General features: G+C 43.8%; 1 protein-coding gene across 19 annotated transcripts in view; it reads right to left on the reverse strand.

Annotated features, from left to right (window-relative positions):
* The window catches only part of NRCAM (neuronal cell adhesion molecule), a 320,549-nt gene extending 301,380 nt beyond the window's left edge, over nt 1–19,169 (reverse strand). For 13 of the 19 annotated variants that reach the window (XM_059885653.1, XM_010804215.4, XM_059885647.1 and 10 more), the window contains exon 1: nt 18,910–19,165. The gene's annotated coding sequence lies outside the window, so the exon portion shown is untranslated. Of the gene's footprint in view, nt 1–18,909 lie in introns of all 19 variants that reach the window. The other 6 variants (XM_005205429.5, XM_059885649.1, XM_024990759.2 and 3 more) reach the window with 3 other exon arrangements.
* Between the last annotated feature and the right edge of the window lie 255 nt (nt 19,170–19,424).

A 19,424-nucleotide genomic window follows, 5' to 3' on the forward strand; every position in this document is an offset into this window, starting at 1 on the left:
CGTGCCATCCCATCTTATTCTCAGGCCTCACTTTCAGGGAGGGTATTTTACAGGGGAAAGAGTCTCCAAAGCCAGTTAGAATCTGCTTACCATAGCTGCACAAGTTACAATTTTATTTTAAAAATCACTGAATTGTATATGTACTATGGATAGATTTTATGATATGTAAATGACACTTCGATACAGCTGTAAAAAAAATCCTGTGAAAAAAAAGTTGTCAATAGTACCATAATTCCATTTTTTATTTGGAATTTTCTACTTTTTTTTTATTAAATAAACTAAACCTTAGGACTACCTTCTGTAGGAAATAACAGGAAAAAATTTGCATTGATCAATCATGCTTTTTCTAATCTGTTACATCAGTTAATTCACAGTAACCACTTCACAGGGACACAGCAGTCAACTTTTCCACTAGTTGGGTTTGATTCCCCTGTGAGCCTTCTTAGTAATGAATGCAGGCTCACTCAATTCAAAGACTTCACATTTCCAAAGAGAACAGGGTTACTTCCCCACAAGAGTTTCCACTCTCTGATTTCTCCACCAGGGAGTAGTCCCATTTTGAGCTTCCCTCAAAGTATAGCAACAATGTTGGGTCACATGAAGCTTCCACTTTGCCAGCTGCATACTGCCTGAAGTTTCATTCACCCAGAGGTCAGAAACTGTGAGTTCTGGGACTCTTCCTGGTGTCCCAGGAATGGCTTTGAAGTTGGACTGCTCATGGTATTTTGTGTGCACTGAACTGCTGCCTAAAACTGAGTTTCCTAACTTCAGTCTATTCTGAATTAAGAGCTTGCTGTATGTGTTATACACAAACTGCAAGCCTGTGAAATCCGACTTCAGGTGCTGTCTGGACACCATGGAGCATTACAAATTCCCCAAGGGGATGACCAACAACAATCAACAGGATGGTTATCTTATAGGTGTGTAGTTCTCAAGTTTGAAACTTAACTGTTACTATAGAAATAAAATATAAAAGGAGCTGTCCATCTTGGAAAACAGAAACTCATTCAAGGGCTTTCTATTGAACATGGAAAGAACTCGTCTGCATAATTTGCTTTCTGTAAAAATAAAAAGCTTTCTTGGGAATGTGCCAGAGTTATCTGACTGTGTAACATATGAACCACCAATGTCTAAGCACATTTTAAAAAGTAACAATTTACATATTTTTTAAAATTAGGGTAATTTGCCTTCCACAAATCTATTGATGAAAATGATCACAACATCAAGTCATATGGAGAATCGGAAAAGCTTTATTCAATTATCTGAGGGCACAGTCCCATGATTTGAATATGCTATGGATTAGACTATCTGGTGGCTCAGACGGTAGTCTGCCTGCAATGTAGGAGACCCAGGTTCGATCCCTTGGTCAGGAAGATCTCCTGGAGAAGGGAATGGCTACCCACATCAATATTCTTGCCTGGAAAATCCCATGGACAGAAGAGCCTGACAGGCTACAGTCCGTGGGGTTGCAGAGAGTCGGACACGACTGAGTGACTAACTTGGTCAGACTTTCTACTTTACCTAAATAACATCTTCAGGATATGAAATGACACTTTTCCCTATACAAGTTTTTTAAGGGAAATGAAGGTTTCTCTCAGAAGTTTGGGTGATAATCTATAAGTCACCACATGCAGAAACTAAAATTCCATTCTTTGTCATTTCCCAAAGCAGGATAACATAGTAGTTCTTAGGAGATAAAATTATGGGATGGAGTCAGACTCCTTGGGTTAGAATCCCAGTTCTACACCTGAAGAGTTGTGCAATTCTTATCCATCACTTAAACCCCCTAAGCCTCTGTTCCTTCATCTGTAAAATGGGCAAAACAGCATATAGTAGGGATGGCAAACTATGGCCCACGGGGCAAACCTGGCCCATCACATAAAGGGTGATTTATGGGGTATAAGAATGCCACTCACTTACATATTGTCTATGACTCAGAAAGGCTGCATGACGTACGAAGTCCAAAATATTTACTCTTTGTTCCTTTACAGAAAGATTCTGTTGGCCTCTGACATAAAGGGCTGTCATAAGATTAAAACCATAAAGACTAAATGAGATCACTCATGTAAGATGCTTTATATACATAAGCAACCAGTAAGATGATAAATGACAGGGATGACTGTCATTTGATCAATGGTAAAATGTTGTAAAATCATTGTGCTTTCATTTCCTCAAATTCAGAGAGACATCTTTATATATATATATACACACACACACACACATATATATATATCTCACCACAGGAGCAGGCTGCCCATGAAGCAATGCCTCAGGATCACAGGCTCGGCTCCTTTTTTGACAGAGGTGGCCGAGGTGGTTTGATAGCAGGATGTGAGATGCAGCTGTCAGGCAGGGCAGGGAACCCATGGGCCACAGACAGCAGCTGCTACGAGTCGTCCATGTCAAGTAACTGATACCCTGCCCCCTCCTTGATGGAGGTTCTCTTGGTCACAGATGTGTGACACATGCATATTTATCACTGGCCCCACTCCTAACTGGAGAGGGGACTGGAGAAGAAATGGGGAGGGCTGAAATTATGCTCAGATGATGAGCAGAGCCCTTCCCATTTTCCCTGGCAGTAACTGCTTTCCTATGATGCATTCTGTGCATCCAGAGTTGTTGGAAATGAGAGTGTTCAGCTCAGTTCAGTTCAGTTCAGTCACTCAGTCGTGTCCAACTCTTTGCGACCCCATGGACTGCAGCACTCCAAGTCTTCCTGTCCATCACCAACTCTCAGAGTTTATTCAAACTCATGCCTTCCAACCATCTCATCCTCTGTCATCCCCTTCTCCTCCTGCCTTCAATCTTTCCCAGCATCAAGGTCTTTTCAGATGACTCAGTTCTTTGCATCAGAGAGTGTAGTTCTGAGCATAAAGTTTTAAGATGTGAGTTTAGTGTGACAAAACAAGTCAGAATAATAACGTGGACTTAAAAGGTAGTTCATTTATACTAGAACTGGCACTGCTAGGCCCATATTAACACATTTGCAAGGCTGCAGACCATGGGGTCGCGAAGAGTCGGACACGACTGAGCGACTTCCTTTTCACTTTTCACTTTCATGCATTGGAGAAGGAAATGGCAACCCACTCCAGTGTTCTTGCCTGGAGAATCCCAAGGATGGTGGAGCCTGGTGGGCTGCCGTCAATGGGGTCGCACAGAGTCGGACACGACTGAAGCGTCTTAGCAGCAGCAGCAGCAGCAAGTACACTTTGGTTGACACCGAATGCTACAATGGTTCCCATAAATCTTTCAAACCACCATCATAAAATTGTGTTTCAAGGAAAATATTTAAAAGACCTAATGAGTTTATACTGAGAGGGTGATTTTCAGAAACAAACCACTCCTGCCCTCTGCTCCCTCAAGAGCCCTGGACATTTCACTCCATCCATTGGTACCTCATTGTCCTGAATGGAAAAGAGAAGCTGTAAGACCTGCAAAAGTGATAACATCCTGATTCCAAATTATTTCCTGCTGGATACTCACAAGTTTTCATTAACCTTTCCTGACTCCAGAAGGAGACTGCAAATTGGCAAATAATTTACATATTAAAATGAAATTCCTGAATCACACAAACTCAGAGGTTGTAAAGTCCTTGGTGCTCATCCCAAGAACCCTCCTCCAAAATCATCTCACTGATATGATTTGAAACAAGTGGGCCCTTCTATGGATGAGGCAGTTCATTAATGCAGTACATATGGCACTAATAATTAGGATCACTGCCATGAAGGAGGGTTTCCCAGATGGTGCAGTGGTAAAGAATCCACCAGCCAATGCAAGAGATGCAAGACAAGTGGGTTCAATCCCTGGGTCCAGAAGGTCCCCTGGAGAAGGAAATGGCAACCCATTCCAGTATTTTTGCCTGGGAAATCTCATGGACAGAGGGCATGGCCAGCTACAGTCCATGGGGTTGCAAAGAGTCAGACATGACCAAGCATGCATGAATGCCATGAAGGCACTTACCATCCAAGACAGACAAGACTGGCACTGGTGAAAGTGAAGAATTCACAGCAAGTGGACAGACATCATTAAGGATCAGCTTAAATGGCTTCCAAATTGCCAATTCATTCCAACTAATATTCAAGTTGATTAAAAGTGCTTGGCCATCCTGCTTCCTCAATTAGACAGACGTGCTGCCTAATGATAGTTAGCTGGAGAGTTCTCCACAGGGCCACTCTTCACCCTGTCCTGCTGAAGCAGCATGCCCACTGAGGCAGATTGGCACCTCAGTCACACCTTTGTTTTCCTCAGTAGCAGGAAATGTCAGCCACCACACTGTTTTTCAAGTCAAGAGATTCGTCCCAATTGGCAAGGAGCAGCCAGGGTACCTGCAGAGATTTCCACAAAATAAGCCCCCTGAAGTTTTCAAGAGATGACAATTTACACAAGAAAGGCAGCCAAGTGGGAGTCAACCTGATTACACTCAAAAAAGAGTAATCCACTGATTAAACCACCAACTTCACATTTGTCCAGTGAATCAAATGAATACTCTCACCATTCCCAGTATTCCTGTGCTTTCTATACACATACTCCTTGGTATTGATGCTTTCGAACTGTGGTGTTGGAGAAGATTCTTGAGAGTCCCTTGGACAGCACAAGGAGGTCAAATCAGTCAATCCTAAAGGAAAACAACCCTGAATATTCATTGGAATGATGCTGAAGCTGAAGATCCAATATTCTGGCCACCTGATGCAAAGAGCTGACTCATTGGAAAAGACCCTGATGCTGGGAAAGATTGAAGGCAGGAGGAGAAGGGGATGACAGAGGATGAGATGGTTGGATGGCATCATCAACTCAATGGACATGAGTTTGAGCAAGCTCCAGGAGTTGGAGATGGACAGGGAAACCTGGTGTGCTGCAGTCCACGGGGTCCCAAAGAGTGGACGCACCTGAGCAACTGAACAACAGCTCTTTGGTATACGAAGTAGACGCTGATAGATATAGATATGGACATAGACATGGGAAGGGGCTATATTTTCGCCCTTTCTTATTTGTAAGGGATAGACTTAGAAACAGGTGACTGTATTATCACATTCTGTACTGGTTTCCTAGGGCTGTGTCACAGAGTCACAGGCTGGGTGGCTTAAATGACAGATATCTACGGTCTCACAGTTCTGAAGGCTAGAAATTCAAGATCAAGGTGGCAGCAAGGTTGACTCTTTCTGACGGCTGTGGAAAAGAGTATGTTCCATGCACCCACCTGGCTTCTGGTGCTTTGCTGCAATTTCTGGTATTCCTCTGCTTGTAGGATCTCTGACTTCATCTCTACAAAGCTTTCTCCCACTGTGCCTGCCTCCAAACTTCCTCTTCTTATAAAGACACTACTCATTGAATTAGGACTCACTCTAATGACCTCATTTTAACTGTAACGACCCCATCTTCAAATAAGGTCACATTCTGAGACACTAAGAGTCAGGCCTTCAGCACATGAATCTGGGGTACATCCTTGACCTAGAACATGTTCCCATTTCTAAAGCTCCCACTTCAGCTCAATGAGGACTACTGTTTTTCAGCTTTACTGAGGTATAACTGACAAATAAAATTGTGAAATATTTAAGTGTGCATTGTGGTCATTTGATACATGTATATATCATGAAAGGACTTCCCTCATCTAGGTAATTAACATACCTATCACCTCACATATTTCCTTTGTGTGTGAGAGCATATACCTTCTATTCTCTTAGAAACAATGCAGTATTATCAACTACAGTTAGCATGTTATACATTAGATCCTCAGATTCTATTTGTCTTTCAGCTGAAAGGCTGTTCCCTTGCATTAATCTCTCCCTATATCCCCACCCCCAGCCCCTGGAAACCACTTTTCTACTCTGAGTCTGACTCTTTTTTTTAAAAGATTCTACATATAAGTCATATCATGCAGTATCTGTCTTTCTCCATCTGGATTATTTCACTTAGCATAATGTCCTTCAGATTCATCTATGCTATCACAAATGGCAGGATTTCCTTTATGGCTGAACAATATTCCACGTGTATATATATTGATACCACAATTTCTTTATCCATTCAATTGTTGATGGACAGGTAGTTTCCATTTCTTGGCTATTACGAATAATTCTGCAATAAACACTCAGTAAAACCCACTAACTAGTTGGGAAAGACCATGCTGTAACTCAACTCACATCTTATTCAGTTGGAATATAAAGGAAAGTACAGATAGGAGTACTCAATAGCCAACCCCAAAGGAGAAAGTTCTATTTTTAAAGCTTCAGCCTGAGCTCTCCTGATCTGTTTCCCACACTAGCCTTTTTCCACTTTGCATTTCAGTACTGTATGCCTCACTTCTGATTTCTTCCAGTTCAGAGGGTGAAAATCAATCTCAAAAAGTGCCTCAGCTCAATCAATGTGCAGCCACCCAGACACCTCTGGAGAGAAGTGGTGAGCACCAGCTTCAGACAGGGAAGGGAAGGAAAGCCCTGTGCAAATCTGGAATTGCCAGCTGCCAGAAAAGGCAGAAAATTACAGAGGAACTCTTTGGGTCACAAGGATGTCATTTAGGGATCCACAGTGGCAATTTCAAAAATGGCACCCTTCTGGATGGAGTGATTTCACCTGCCTGCTCAACTGTTTAATTGAGATCCAGGAAACAAATTATAATCATACAGAATCCAGGCATGAAATTATGAATGCGGGATTTTCCACGGTCTAGACTTCATTGTTTATGTCCTGAAACAGGGTGGGGGACAAAATCCCTTGAATTTTCTCCAACCAAAGATCCACTTGACATTTTGCAACATTCATGGATTCAGTTATTTATTCATACATTCGTTCATTCATCAAACATGGGGACTTGTGCATACACATTACCATGCATGAGAAATGCAGCTGAGGTTCCTCATGGAACAGAACACTGGGCTTCCATGCGTAGAAGACTGGGTAAGGCTGACAGAATTCTATTATGAGCAAAGCCAAAAATGCCTGGGTTATCTGGATGACAATTTTGTTATCAGCTTTCCTTTTTCATGAAAGAATTGGGCCTCTCAATGTTATCAAGAGCAAATATCAAATATTCTCATACAATCAAGGCAGTTCCCCTCACCTACCACCTGTCTACCTCTTCACTGATTTTTATTTAGCCTTATTTGCTTGAGTTCCACTTGGTATTAGTATCTATCATGTTCTTTATTCATCTACTTTTTAGATAGTCTTGAAAAACTATTTGTGAATTCAACTTTGATAGGAGCAAATGCACTCCAGTATTCTTGCCTGGAGAATCCCCTGGATAGAGGGGCCTAGCAGGCTACAGTCCATGGGGTCACACAGAGTTGGACAGGACTGAGTGACTAGTGTGTGCACACACACGCACACACACACACACACTCACACACACACACTCATCATATCATCCTTGTGCAAAGTGAAAAATCTTCTTTAACCTTAATAATCACCCCAAATATGCTTGGCAAGTTCCCATTTTCATATATTTAATTTTCTCTAGCTGGAGCCATCTGTATATAGAGGAACAAAAAGCTGGAGAGAAGAGATGATCTCACGAAGAATTTAACTGTGTTATGCTGAAAGAACTAACCTTTTGACTCCTGGTGAATTCTGTTCAATGTCTTTTTTCCCCAAAATAAATAATGTACTATCAGTTTTTGTTTTTCAGAGTGACCTATGAGTTATTTCTATTTTCTAATGTCAAGTTACTTCAGTGACCTAAAGTGCCAAAATAAAATCTTTTTAAAATATTTAGAAAGGAGGGGATGGATAAATCAAGAGTTTGGGATCAACATATAACACCACTATGTATAAAACAGGCAAAGAGCAAGGACCTAATGTATAGCATCGGGAATCAAACTCGATATCTTGTAATAATCTATAATGGAAAAGAATATAAAATATATATATATATATATATATATATATATATATATATACACACACGAATCGTTTTGCTACATACCTGAAACTAACACAACACTGTAAATCAACTATATTTAAATTTAAAAAATTATAAATATATTTGGTATTGGATGCTATGGAGATTAGTCTCCATTAGCCAAGCAATTGACACAAACATTTTTATTCTCCTTTCTCCTTTTCAGATTTTATGAATAAGTTATTCTCTTTCGATCACTCTTTCATTCTCTCCTCATTACCTAAAATGTCTCTCGCTCCTTCTGCCAGAGGAGACTTCTCTGGGATGTCACAATTCTCACCTGAGCCTTCCTTCCATTTGAATTCTTCATACTCACTAATCTCGACTCTTCCAATCCCAGTCCAAGCAAATAAACCTGACCGCAAATTCCCACCTTCCCTGCTGTTTAATGAGTTCCCTCAGAGTTTGGGGACAGCAATAAGCCCTTAATGTATTATACCTTCCAGTATGATTTTGTACCACGATAACTCTTACTAGAAACACATACAGAGCCATGGAGCTTTTAAACCCTATCCCAACTATGAAAATGCAAGTTACCTTAAAATCTATTAATATGAGACATACAAAGTATATATCATGATTTATGTAAAATACAACATGTGGTTTAAGTTATATAATCAAATCTGAAGTCAATTCACTTTTGTTTATATTACACTATTAATTATCTCTAAATTTTTATTTTACTGTTTTGTTCATATTACCATCATTTCATCATTATTCTGCTAACAGCAGAACTCTTCATTTGAATGTATTAAATGTATATAAAAAGGCTTTTCACTATCATGCTACTAACCATCAGAACAAAACTATATCATCAAGTCATTTAAATGGTCACAGGAACTCTGTGCTCAGTACTCTGTAACAGCCTAAATGGGAAAATAATTTGGAAAAGAATAGATACATGTATATGTATAATTGAATTATTTTGCTGTACACCTGAAACTAACACATTATGAATGAACTATAATATAAAATAAAACATTTTAAAAATCACAAATTACCCACAAATTATTTCAATAACCCTGACTTTCCAGTAGCTATATGATTATTCCAGTTATATACACAGCTGACTTCTCCTTCAGAAATATTCTAAATCAGATGCTCCTGACCAAACTGAATGAGGAAACCACGTACTGTGTTAAAAACTTCAATAGAACCTATAATGGTGATGGACTCCTACAAGAAGCAGAAAGCTGAAATCACTCTGCATAAATACACTCATATAGGAAACAGCACTGAATAGTCAATATTTAGGCCCGATTTATCTTGTCATATACCACAACAATCAATACCAAAACACTGTAATGAGATTTTACAAGGGACGCTGATTGGGCATTTCTGTGTTTATTTCACTGGAGCCTAGCGGGGAAGGGGCAGGACAGCCAGAGTATTTGCAATGCAATTAGTGGAGGACCAGTGCATCTGAGTGTATGCCAGACGCAGGGGCCTCCCCTAATTCACGCGGCCCAGCGTGTTAATGGGGTGCACAACATCGAGCTGAACTTCCTACAGTTTGAAAACTTTTGTCAGTTAACTAGATGTTTACCGAGTGCCTAGCTTCAGCACTCAACATCTAGCTCTCTGGATGTGGTTCCAGCACCATCTGTCACTTAGGCTTCCCCAGATTCAAAAATTTCAATTCAAACTAATCTACTCGGCACTCTAACTGAAGCTATAATTCAAACTTCAACATGAAGCTTGAATTCCTTTTCAGTGTTCTTCAACTTTGACCCAGCTCCCCCCGCCCCTCCTTCGCTGAAAAGGGCCAAGACAACAGCCCAGCAAGTGGGGCAGGCAAAACAGACCTCCTTTGTTCACTTCTGTCCTTTCAGCTCCCTATTGAGGTGAGGGACTGAAAAGCCGCACAGGGCTCTGGAAGGCAGCGGCGCACCAGCTCCAGCCATCCCTCCTCAAAGACCCAAAAGCTCCAGGACGAAACACTTTCGACAGTCCATTTTTACCTTAAAGGCATAACGAATGGAAGATTACTACATTTCCCCTTCCCTTTCCCTTGAGAGAGAATCTGTTAAGGGTGTTTAACAGGAGTTTGGAATGTTCGTCCAAAATGTATGCTGTAAATCACACCATTCAAACGCCAGGGGCACTGAAAAGTGGCATGAAATTAGCTTTAAAGTTGAAATTTGGAGAAACGATCAGTCCGCGTCGAATACATCTACTGAATTTTTTGAATGCTCTCAGCCCACTTGAGAAAGATAAATCAAATTCACTGCATATTACACAGTTGAAGACCTCCTACAGGATTCCCTCAGATGGCCTTGGGAATCTATTTTCTTGATTCCAGAGGACTTTAAACCAATATGCCACGCACATCAGAAAATTCAAATACACGTATGAATATGGATGTATACTCAAAATATTCTTTCCAGCCCTTCCTATCATCATTTAATAAGAAGAATCTTTTTAATTCTTATTTTATTTTTTTATTTTCATTTATTTATTTGGCGGCATTGGGTCTTAGTTGAAGCACATGGGCTTAGCTGTCCCACAGTATGTGGGATCTTAGTTTCCAGACTAGGGATCAAACCTGCATCCTCTGCATTAAAAGGCGGATTCTTAATCACTGGACCACCTGGGAAGTCCCAAGAAGAAAGTTTTAAGTATCATTTTCACTGGATAGTAATGTGTCCTTTCACTTTCATGTGAATTAAACAACGCTTTAGCAGGGAACAATATGGAAGATAACCAGGAAACAATTAAGACAGGGCAAGATTTGTTTGTCATTCCTGTTTTTAAACAGAATAAGCCATTTGAACAGTATGTGGAGTAGATAAGAATTTGTAGGTTTATTCCCTTTATCACTGGCACTTCTTTTCTTAAATTAATTAATTTATTTTAATTGGAGGCTAATTATTTTATAGCTTTGTACTGGTTTTTGCCATATATTGACATGAATCAGCCACGGGTATACCTGTGTCCCCCCATCCCAAACCCGCTCCCACCTCCCTCCCCATCCCATCCCTCTGGGTTGTCCCAGTGCACCAGCTTTGAGTGCCCTGCTTCATGCATCGAACTTGGACTGGTCATCTATTTCACAGATGTTAATGTACATGTTTCAATGTTATTCTCTCAAATCATCCCACCCTCGCCTTCTCCCACAGAGTCCAAAAGTCTGTTTTTTATATCTGTGTCTCCTTTGCTGTCTTGTATATAAGGTCATCGTTACCATCTTTCTAAATTCCATATATATATGTTAATATACTGTATTGGTATTTTTCTTTCTGACTTACTTCACTCTGTATAAAAGGCTCCAGTTTCATCCACCTCATTAGAACCAACTCAAATGCATTCTTTTTAATAGCTGAGTAATATTCCACGGTGTATATGTATCACAGCTTCCTTATCCATTAGTCAGCCAATGGACATCTAGGTTGCTTCCAGGTCCTGGCTATTGTAAACAGTGCTGCAATGAACATCAGGGTACATGTGTCTCTTTCAATTCTGGTTTCCTTGGTGTGTACGCCCAGCAGTGGGATTGCTGGGTCATATGGCAGTTCTATTTCCAATTTGTTAAGGAATCTCCACACTGTTCTCCATAGTGGCTGTACTAGTTCGCATACCCACCAACAGTGTACGAGGGTTCCCTTTTCTCCACACCTTCTCCAGCATTTATTGTTTGTAGACTTGTTGATGGCAGCCATCCTGACCGGCGTGAGATGGTACCTTATTGTGGTTTTGATTTGCATTTCTCTGATAACGAGTAATGTTGAGCATCTTTTCATGTGTTTGTTAGCCATCTGTATGTCTTTTTTGTAGAAATGTCTATTTAGGTCTTTGGCCCATTTTTTGATTGGGTAGTTTATTTTTCTGGTATTGAGCTGCATGAGCTGTCTGTATATTTCTGAGATTAATTGTCAGTTGCTTCATTTGTTATTATTTTCTCCCATTCTGAAGGCTGTCTTTTCACTTTGCTTATAGTTTCCTTCATTGTGCAAAATCTTTTAAGTTTAATTAGGTCCCATTTGTTTATTTTTGCTTTTATTTCCATTACTCTGGGAGCTGGGTCATAGAGGATCTTGCTGTGATTTATGTCAGAGAGTGTTCTGCCTATGTTTTTCCTCTAGGAATTTTATAGTTTCTGTTCTTACATTTCGATCTTTAATCCATTTTGAGTTTATTTTTGTGTATGGTGTTAGAAAGTGTTCTAGTTTCATTCTTTTACAGGTGGTTGACCAGTTTACCCAGTACCACTCATTCAAGAAATTGTCTTTTCTCCACTGTATATTTTTGCCTCCTTTGTCAAAGATAAGGTGCCCATAGGTGCATGGATTCATCTCTGGGCTTTCCATTTTGTTCCACTGATTTATATTTCTGTTTTTGCCTGGTACTTCTTATATTCACTAGATTTTCAGTCACTTGAGGGAAACCCTGTATAAGACTTTTAAAAATTAACCTTTTCTCATTTGAAATTTCAAGCTTGTAGGCCAATAAAATAGGTCAATGACACTGACACCACATCTTCCTTATTAGCTCAGCTATGCAATTATAATTGGGTGGTGAGTTTACTGTCACCTTTGAAGATTCTGTGGTGGGGAGAAATGCCTAATACAGACTTGTAATTGACAACTCAGGCACATCCCTAAACAGTCAGCATACTGTCTTTCTGTTTCCAGATATGAGGCAAATGTGCTCTTCATCTGGGTTACAATAATGGTGTCAAATTTTTTAATAAAATAAAAGCATACTAATATGGAATCTAAGGGAAAGTTGCTCTCTTTGAAACTCCATGGAATTCTCCAGGCCAGAACACTGGAGTGGGTAGTCTTTCCCTTCTCCAGGGGGTCTTTCCAACCCAGGGATCGAACCCAGGTCTCCTGCATTGCAGGTGGATTCTTTTCCAGCTGAGCCACAGGGGAAGCCCAACGTGGAATCTAACCTCAGAGCAAAATCACTTAGGACAAGAGAACTATAGACATATAATACTCTAATTCAACAGTTTTTTTAAAAAATCACATAAATGTGTGTCTCCAAGGCTGGTTTCTCCTGGACTAAGACATAAATCCCACAGCATCCATTTCGTGCTCTGCACAAAGTATAGGCTCAATTAACACTTGGAAGGAACCACACATTTCCTTATTGGTAAACAATAAACCATTAAGTTATAAAACACTGAGTAGCTTATTCATAATACATGTCATATTAACTTATGCCTTTCAAAAGTAACAGTTATAGTTCTTTACACCCATGAGGCTGGCTAATATCAACAAAAGAGAATGTATGTGTCAGTGAAGATGCAGAAATACTGAACTCTTATGCACTGCTCCTGGAAATGTAAAATGTAAAACAGCTGCCATGGAAAACAGTGGTTCTGCAAAACATTAAAGTAGAACTACCACACGACTGAGCAATCTTACTTCTGGGTATATACCCAAAAGAAATGAAGGCAGTGATTCAAAAAGATAGATCTATACACCCATGTTCAAGGCAGTATTATTTACAATAGCCAAAACATGCAAGCAGCCTAATGCATTGACAGATGTATTTTAAAAAACACCGTATGTACATACAATGGAATATTATTCAGTTTTTAAAAAGGTAGGAAATTCTGACACATGGATGAGCCTTGAAGACATTATGCTAAGTGACTTAAGGCAGTAGAAAAATACAGATACTGTATGATTCCACTCATGAGGTAATCAGGGTGTCCAATGCAAGACAGATAGTAGAATGATATTCAACAAGAGCTGGCGGGGGGCACGGGGAGTTACTGTTTTAATGGACAAAGAGTTTCAGTTTGGGAAGACGAGAAAAGTTCTGGGGATGGACAGGGGTGATGGTGCTAGTGGTAAAGAACCCGCCTGCCAATGCAGGAGACGTAAGAGACACAGGTTCGATCCCTGGGTCGGGAAGATCCTCTGGAGGAAGGCATGGTAAGCCCTCCAGTATTCTTGCCTGGAGAATTCCATGGACAGAGGAGCCTGGCGGGCTACAGTCCATGGGGTCGCAAAGAGTCGGACACGAATGAAGTGACTTAGCACATCACAGCACAGATGGCTGCACAGCAATGTGAACTAACTGATGCCACTAAGCCCCCACAGTTAAAAATGGTTAAAACAGTAGATTTTATGTTAAATATATATAAACACCACAATAAAAAAGTAACAGCAAATAAATTCACGTTTTCTACAAATATCTTGCATTTGCTCCCCCCATCTAAAGACAACCTGACATTGAACATGTTAGCGTTGCTAAAACTGGAGGCAGAGCCATTCCCATATTTTCTCCATGCCACCCTCTCCTTCATATTTTGAGAGGGGAAATCAACATTCATCAGTTCCTTGTGGCACATTTTCTTGTTCTTAGAAACTTTAGCCTTTGATGCCAATAAAGACTCTTTCAAACCAAAGGGGCTTTTCATTTTTCTGGGTGGACAAAGGTTAAATAAAATGTGCCACTGGATTCTTGCCCCTAGCATCTCTGGAAGCTAGCAGAGACCTGCCTTCTCCTAGGTCCTCACCTGGAAGGAAAGTTCTGGGTTCCTTGAGGTGGGGGAAACATGAAACATAAAAGCAAAGGTGCTTCTAAATGTATTTTGTAAATTCCAATCATTCCAAACCATCTCAGCCCTGGTGATTCAGAGAGTAAAGAATCTGCAATGCAGGAGACCCATGTTCAGTCCCTGAATTGGGAAGATCCCCTGGAGAAGGGAATGGCAACCCACTGCAGTATTCTTGCCTGGAGAATCCCCATGGACAGAGAAGCCTGGCGGGCTACAGTCCATGGGGTTGCACAGAGTCTGACATGACTGAGCGACTAACAAACACACACTAGTACTTGAAGCCTGACCTCAAGCAGTCTTTGGATACAAACAGACAAAATGTCCTATAAAAGAATACCCAAGGAGCTCCATATTCTAGTTGAATCTGCTATGGGTTACCATGCTTCTCAGATGGGAAATGTTCTTTGGAAATGAGGATGAGACTCCAAAGGCGGCTGGCAGAGGCAGCAAATTGACGTTATGGACTGAACTGTGGCCCCCAAAGCCATCTGTTGAAGCCCTGATGCTCAATGTGACTGTATTTGGAGATAGGGCACTTTTAGGAGGTCATTAAGGTAAAATGGGGCTTCTTTGGTGGCTCAGTTGGTAAAGAATCCTCCTGCGATACAGGGGATTGCTTACAGCACAGGAGACCCAAGTTCAATCCCTGGGTCTGGAAGTTCTCCTAGAGAAGAAAATGACAACCTACTCCAGTATTCTTGCCTGTAAAATCCCATGGACAGAGGAGCCTGGTGGGCTACAGTCCACGGGGTTGCAAAGAGTTGGACACGACTTAAGAGACTAAGCCACAAGGTGAAATGAGATTATATGGGTGGGGTCCTAACTCAATAGGTTCCACGGCCTTATAGGAGAGGAAGAGAGGGAACTCTTCATAGGTGCAGTCTGAGGAAAGGGTATATTCGCACACAGGGAGCCATCTGCCAGCCAGGAAAACAGCTCTGACCAGAACCCAGGCTGACACTCTGGTCTCGGACTTCTAGACTCTAGAACATCTATAAGAGCATGAATGTCTGTTTATGAGCTGCCCAATCTATGTGCTTTGTACAGCAGCCCAAGCTAACTAAGACAAAGACCTTATGATCTCATGGTGAGACAATCAGGAATTAAAAGCCTGGTGTCTTGGAGGTTACCCTTAGGGGAACGTAATGACCGGTAGGAGCCACAAGAGGGCTTTCTTGGACCTTCATAAAGGTCTGTTGCTTGATTTGAACACAGTTACACCGTGTATTCAGTCTATGCAAGTTTATCAACTGTATATTATGATACATGGGAAAAGAATCTGTGTAAGTCTGTAGCCATAAATGATAAAAACCAGTATTAGTCTCCCTGAGGGCAGGAGCTCTGCTTTACTCAACACTGCATCCCCAGGGCTTAGGACAGCAGGCCACACACTCAGTAAATGTGAATAAATGAATGAATGAATGAAAGTATCTCTTTACCAGAAAAGCTTCATGAGGGGGGCCATTAAATAGCTCCCTTGTACATACACTACATCATATCCACAGGTTCTATTTCTATTTAACTGATCATACAAGGAAAACTATCCTACATGAAAGAATTATTTGAAATGATTCTTAAGGAAATTTTCTACAGTCCAAGTGTACACATTCTTAGCACCCTCTCACCCTCCTGAAGCACTCACACCCAACGCATTCTCACATCAGCCTCACCAGAAGTACCATTTCCGAAGATGACTTTGCTTTTCATTTACTGTCCCTGCTGCGTTGTAAGTAGACTGGCCTACAGCCCAAAGACCTCACCACTACCCTATGTTAATCGGCTGGGTGACCTCTCTGAGTCCCACTGTATTCATTTGGAAACCCAAAGGTTAAGGAACAGTGTTTCCTTACAGCTCTGAAATTCCTGAATTGCCTGAAATGTTTAGCAACTTTCCTGTAACAAAGTAAAAGGCAAATTGAAAAAAAGACCATGAGTCAGTAGGATTAAGAAAGCAAAATGAATTCATTTTTCCAATTGGTTAGTCAATTACAATCATCCTAAAAGCTATTCCAGGAAGAACTGATTTCACTTTCCTTCAAATTCTTGTTTCTTTCAGTCAACAAGGAGCATCTTTATAAATGTGCCCCAGTCATACACTTAGGATAGCTAACGCTTTCCTAAGATTCTACACTAGGGTCTTATTCAAAATCAACACCCAATTTGAGGAGGAAAACTGCCACAGTCAAAAGATTCAAGGCTGGGGACCTGAAATCGAAATGTATGTATGCCAAATGGAAACGTTTGCCTTTTCTTCAAGTTTTCTTAAAAATTCTGATGTGCCAGGAACCTCTCAGCCTCTCTGGAATCGCAAGGGGTCATAGTCACTAAGAACAGTCCAGTGACTGTAACTGGTTGTTCTGTGGGTTAACAGCCAAGTACTTAAAAGCTAACAGAAATAAAGGAACATGTAAAGGAATTGAGGGGCAATACAGTGCAGTAAAAAAGGCTATTTCACAGTACAATTCACTGAATTACAATATTGACTGCTACTAGGAGGTCTGCAGGGGCCAGAATTAAATGGGCTTACAATATGTCCTTGATTTTGAACACTGGGTGATTTTAGGCTTCCCCTAAACTGATGACAAGCTTCCAAAAGGCCACATTTTCAGTCCTGGATGGACAAAAAGCTAATCCTTGCTTCCTCATTTCCTAGCTATGTGGCCTTGGGAAAGTTACTTGACCTGTCTCCAGTCTCCTAATTTTTAACATGTGGCTGCTGTGAAAATTGAGATGATAGATACATGTAACATGCACAGCGCCCCGCACTTCCGACGCGCGCTCAGACTCTCATTACCCGTAAAGATCAAAGTATCCAATTGCCTAAATCCACTTCAGTACTTCTGGCAGGTCTCATTTACTCATAAGCTATTATTACAATATTTTAATAACAGGGCACGGTTAGCAAAAACAGTGTGAACCAAAGTAGCCCAACCTCCTTCCATACGTTTGTATTCAGTGGCTACTGTGTTCCTTCCTGGAGAGCCCCAGGGGGAGCTGCTGGTGCATAACTGTCTCCCGACGCACGACTCTCTCCTCCATCTCTTCTCGCTAGCGCCTGGGGCAAGGAGAGGTCCCGAGAGGTCCCATCCCTCAGAGCTGCACCTCTGCGCCTTAACCACGCGGGATCAGGAAGGAAAAGAACACTTTGCTCTTAGGACTGACTGCTCTGCCCTGGATGCAGTCTCTGGCTGGAACTGCTAGAGTGAAAACGACAGGAGAGGCTGGGTGGGAAAGGCACGCCAGCGCTAGGCGCCCTCCCCTTCGCTGGCAACTGCGCAGGGACGGCCCCCCGGAGAGCGCGGGGGACAGAAGATGCTGCTGCGGTCCGGGTGGCGGGCGGGAGGGGAGGTGACCGGGAGGGGAGGGGAGCGTCTTGCTTACCAACCTGACCCCTCTCCACCCCTCCCAACCCCCTCGCTCCGGGTCCAGAGAGAACCCTCCGGCGGTGCTTGCTGCCCAGAGTACCCAGCTCTGGGAGAAATGACTCCTTGCACAGCGGCACCCGGGTTCCCCCTCTGCGCACGGGCAGATGCGGGCAGGGAATGGCTGGGCTGCTGTATGGCCGGGGACTCGCGCGCTGCGGCGCCCACCCGCACGACATGCCCAGTGCCGGGGGCGGTGCGCTGCACAGATGGCGCTCGCCGGGAGATGGATGCTCCGAGCCGGTGGTGACGGCCAGCTCAACACAACATCCCGGAGCGAAGCTGTTGCCAGATCCCACCGGTGGGAGCCTGGGCAGGGAAGGGGCTCTTCTGAGTCAGCCTCAAGCCCCGGCGAGCCAGCCCCAACAAGTCCCAGCCCCGAGAGGCCAGGCGAGGCGCCGGGGCCCCGGGGACCTGCACCTGTAGGGCCGACAAAGCCTTCGGAAAGCCTCCCACCCTATTGCTTTCGGGTGTCTCTCCTGTCTCCCATCCTTGGTTCCCCAAGTTCTCTCCAGGCTGGGGAGAGTGGAGGTCGGCTCGCCCCTGAACTCCGGCGATCCGCGCAGGTGTGAGCGCATCCGAACAAAGCCCACGCCCAGCTGTGTCTGCCGGGGCCGGAACGCGCATACGCCCGAGCGCGCCGGCTCCGCACCTGCGCTCCCAGCCCTGCCGGCCCTGCGGCGTGACAGCCCGTGCCCTCCGCTCTCCTGCCCAGAAAGCCGCAGTGCCGGCTCCAGCAGTTTCTCCAGGCCCAATGGCCCCCAAAGCCACCTCCAGACAGGGCTTCCCGGAAAGTGGGGGGCACGGATGCACAAGTTGGCCACAGTCTGGGGAGGTGATGGGGGGCCCGCCGACGCCGCTGTATCTCATCCTGGCCCGCACCCGGCTCCGGAGGAGAAGGGGGGAGTTGATGACCAGGTTGGCCCTGCCGCAGGCAGAGCTGGCGCGGCTCTAGGAAACCCTGGTATTCCGGTGTCCCGCTGACAACACGGCCGACCCCCGCGTCCTCCTCCGTTACAGCCGTCGCCCGCGAGCGGGACCGAGTGTCACTGTCAGCCACGCACGGAGCTACTCACTTTCTTACGCCGCGCCCACCCTCGGCCCCGAGCGCCGGTGTCTTCAGTCTCCGACGAAGCTGTACCTCCGGCAGCCGTGCGCCGTCCCTTGCGCCCGCGCGGCTCAGGCTCCGACTGCGGCGCGCGTCAGCCGGCGACCCAGGCGAAGCAGGGCTGGCCCGGCGCCCGCGCGCCCCCGCCAATGCGCCCTCCCGGCCCCTCCCCGTGCGCCGCTCTCCCTCCGCCCGCGGGGCCCGCTGCGCGATCCGCCCCCACCTCGCGCTCCCCCTCCCCTCCGGTCTCCCCCGCCTCTTCCCCTCCCGCCCCAGCTGCTGCTGTGGCCAATGGGCTCTGGCCGCCAGCGCCTCCGGGGACTGGGTGGCCCCTCACCTGAGCGGCCGCGCCATCACCAACCCACGTCATCCTGCCAGCGCTTGAGGTGGTGGCTATCGGGGTGGGGATGGGGCCTGGGGAGGGCGGGGGCGGGGGGAGCGTTCCGGGAACGAAGATAGCTGGGATCTGGAATTTGGCTACAA

The sequence above is a fragment of the Bos taurus genome, chromosome 4, assembly GCF_002263795.3.
Source record: "Bos taurus isolate L1 Dominette 01449 registration number 42190680 breed Hereford chromosome 4, ARS-UCD2.0, whole genome shotgun sequence".
Classification (NCBI taxonomy): Eukaryota; Metazoa; Chordata; class Mammalia; order Artiodactyla; family Bovidae; genus Bos; species Bos taurus.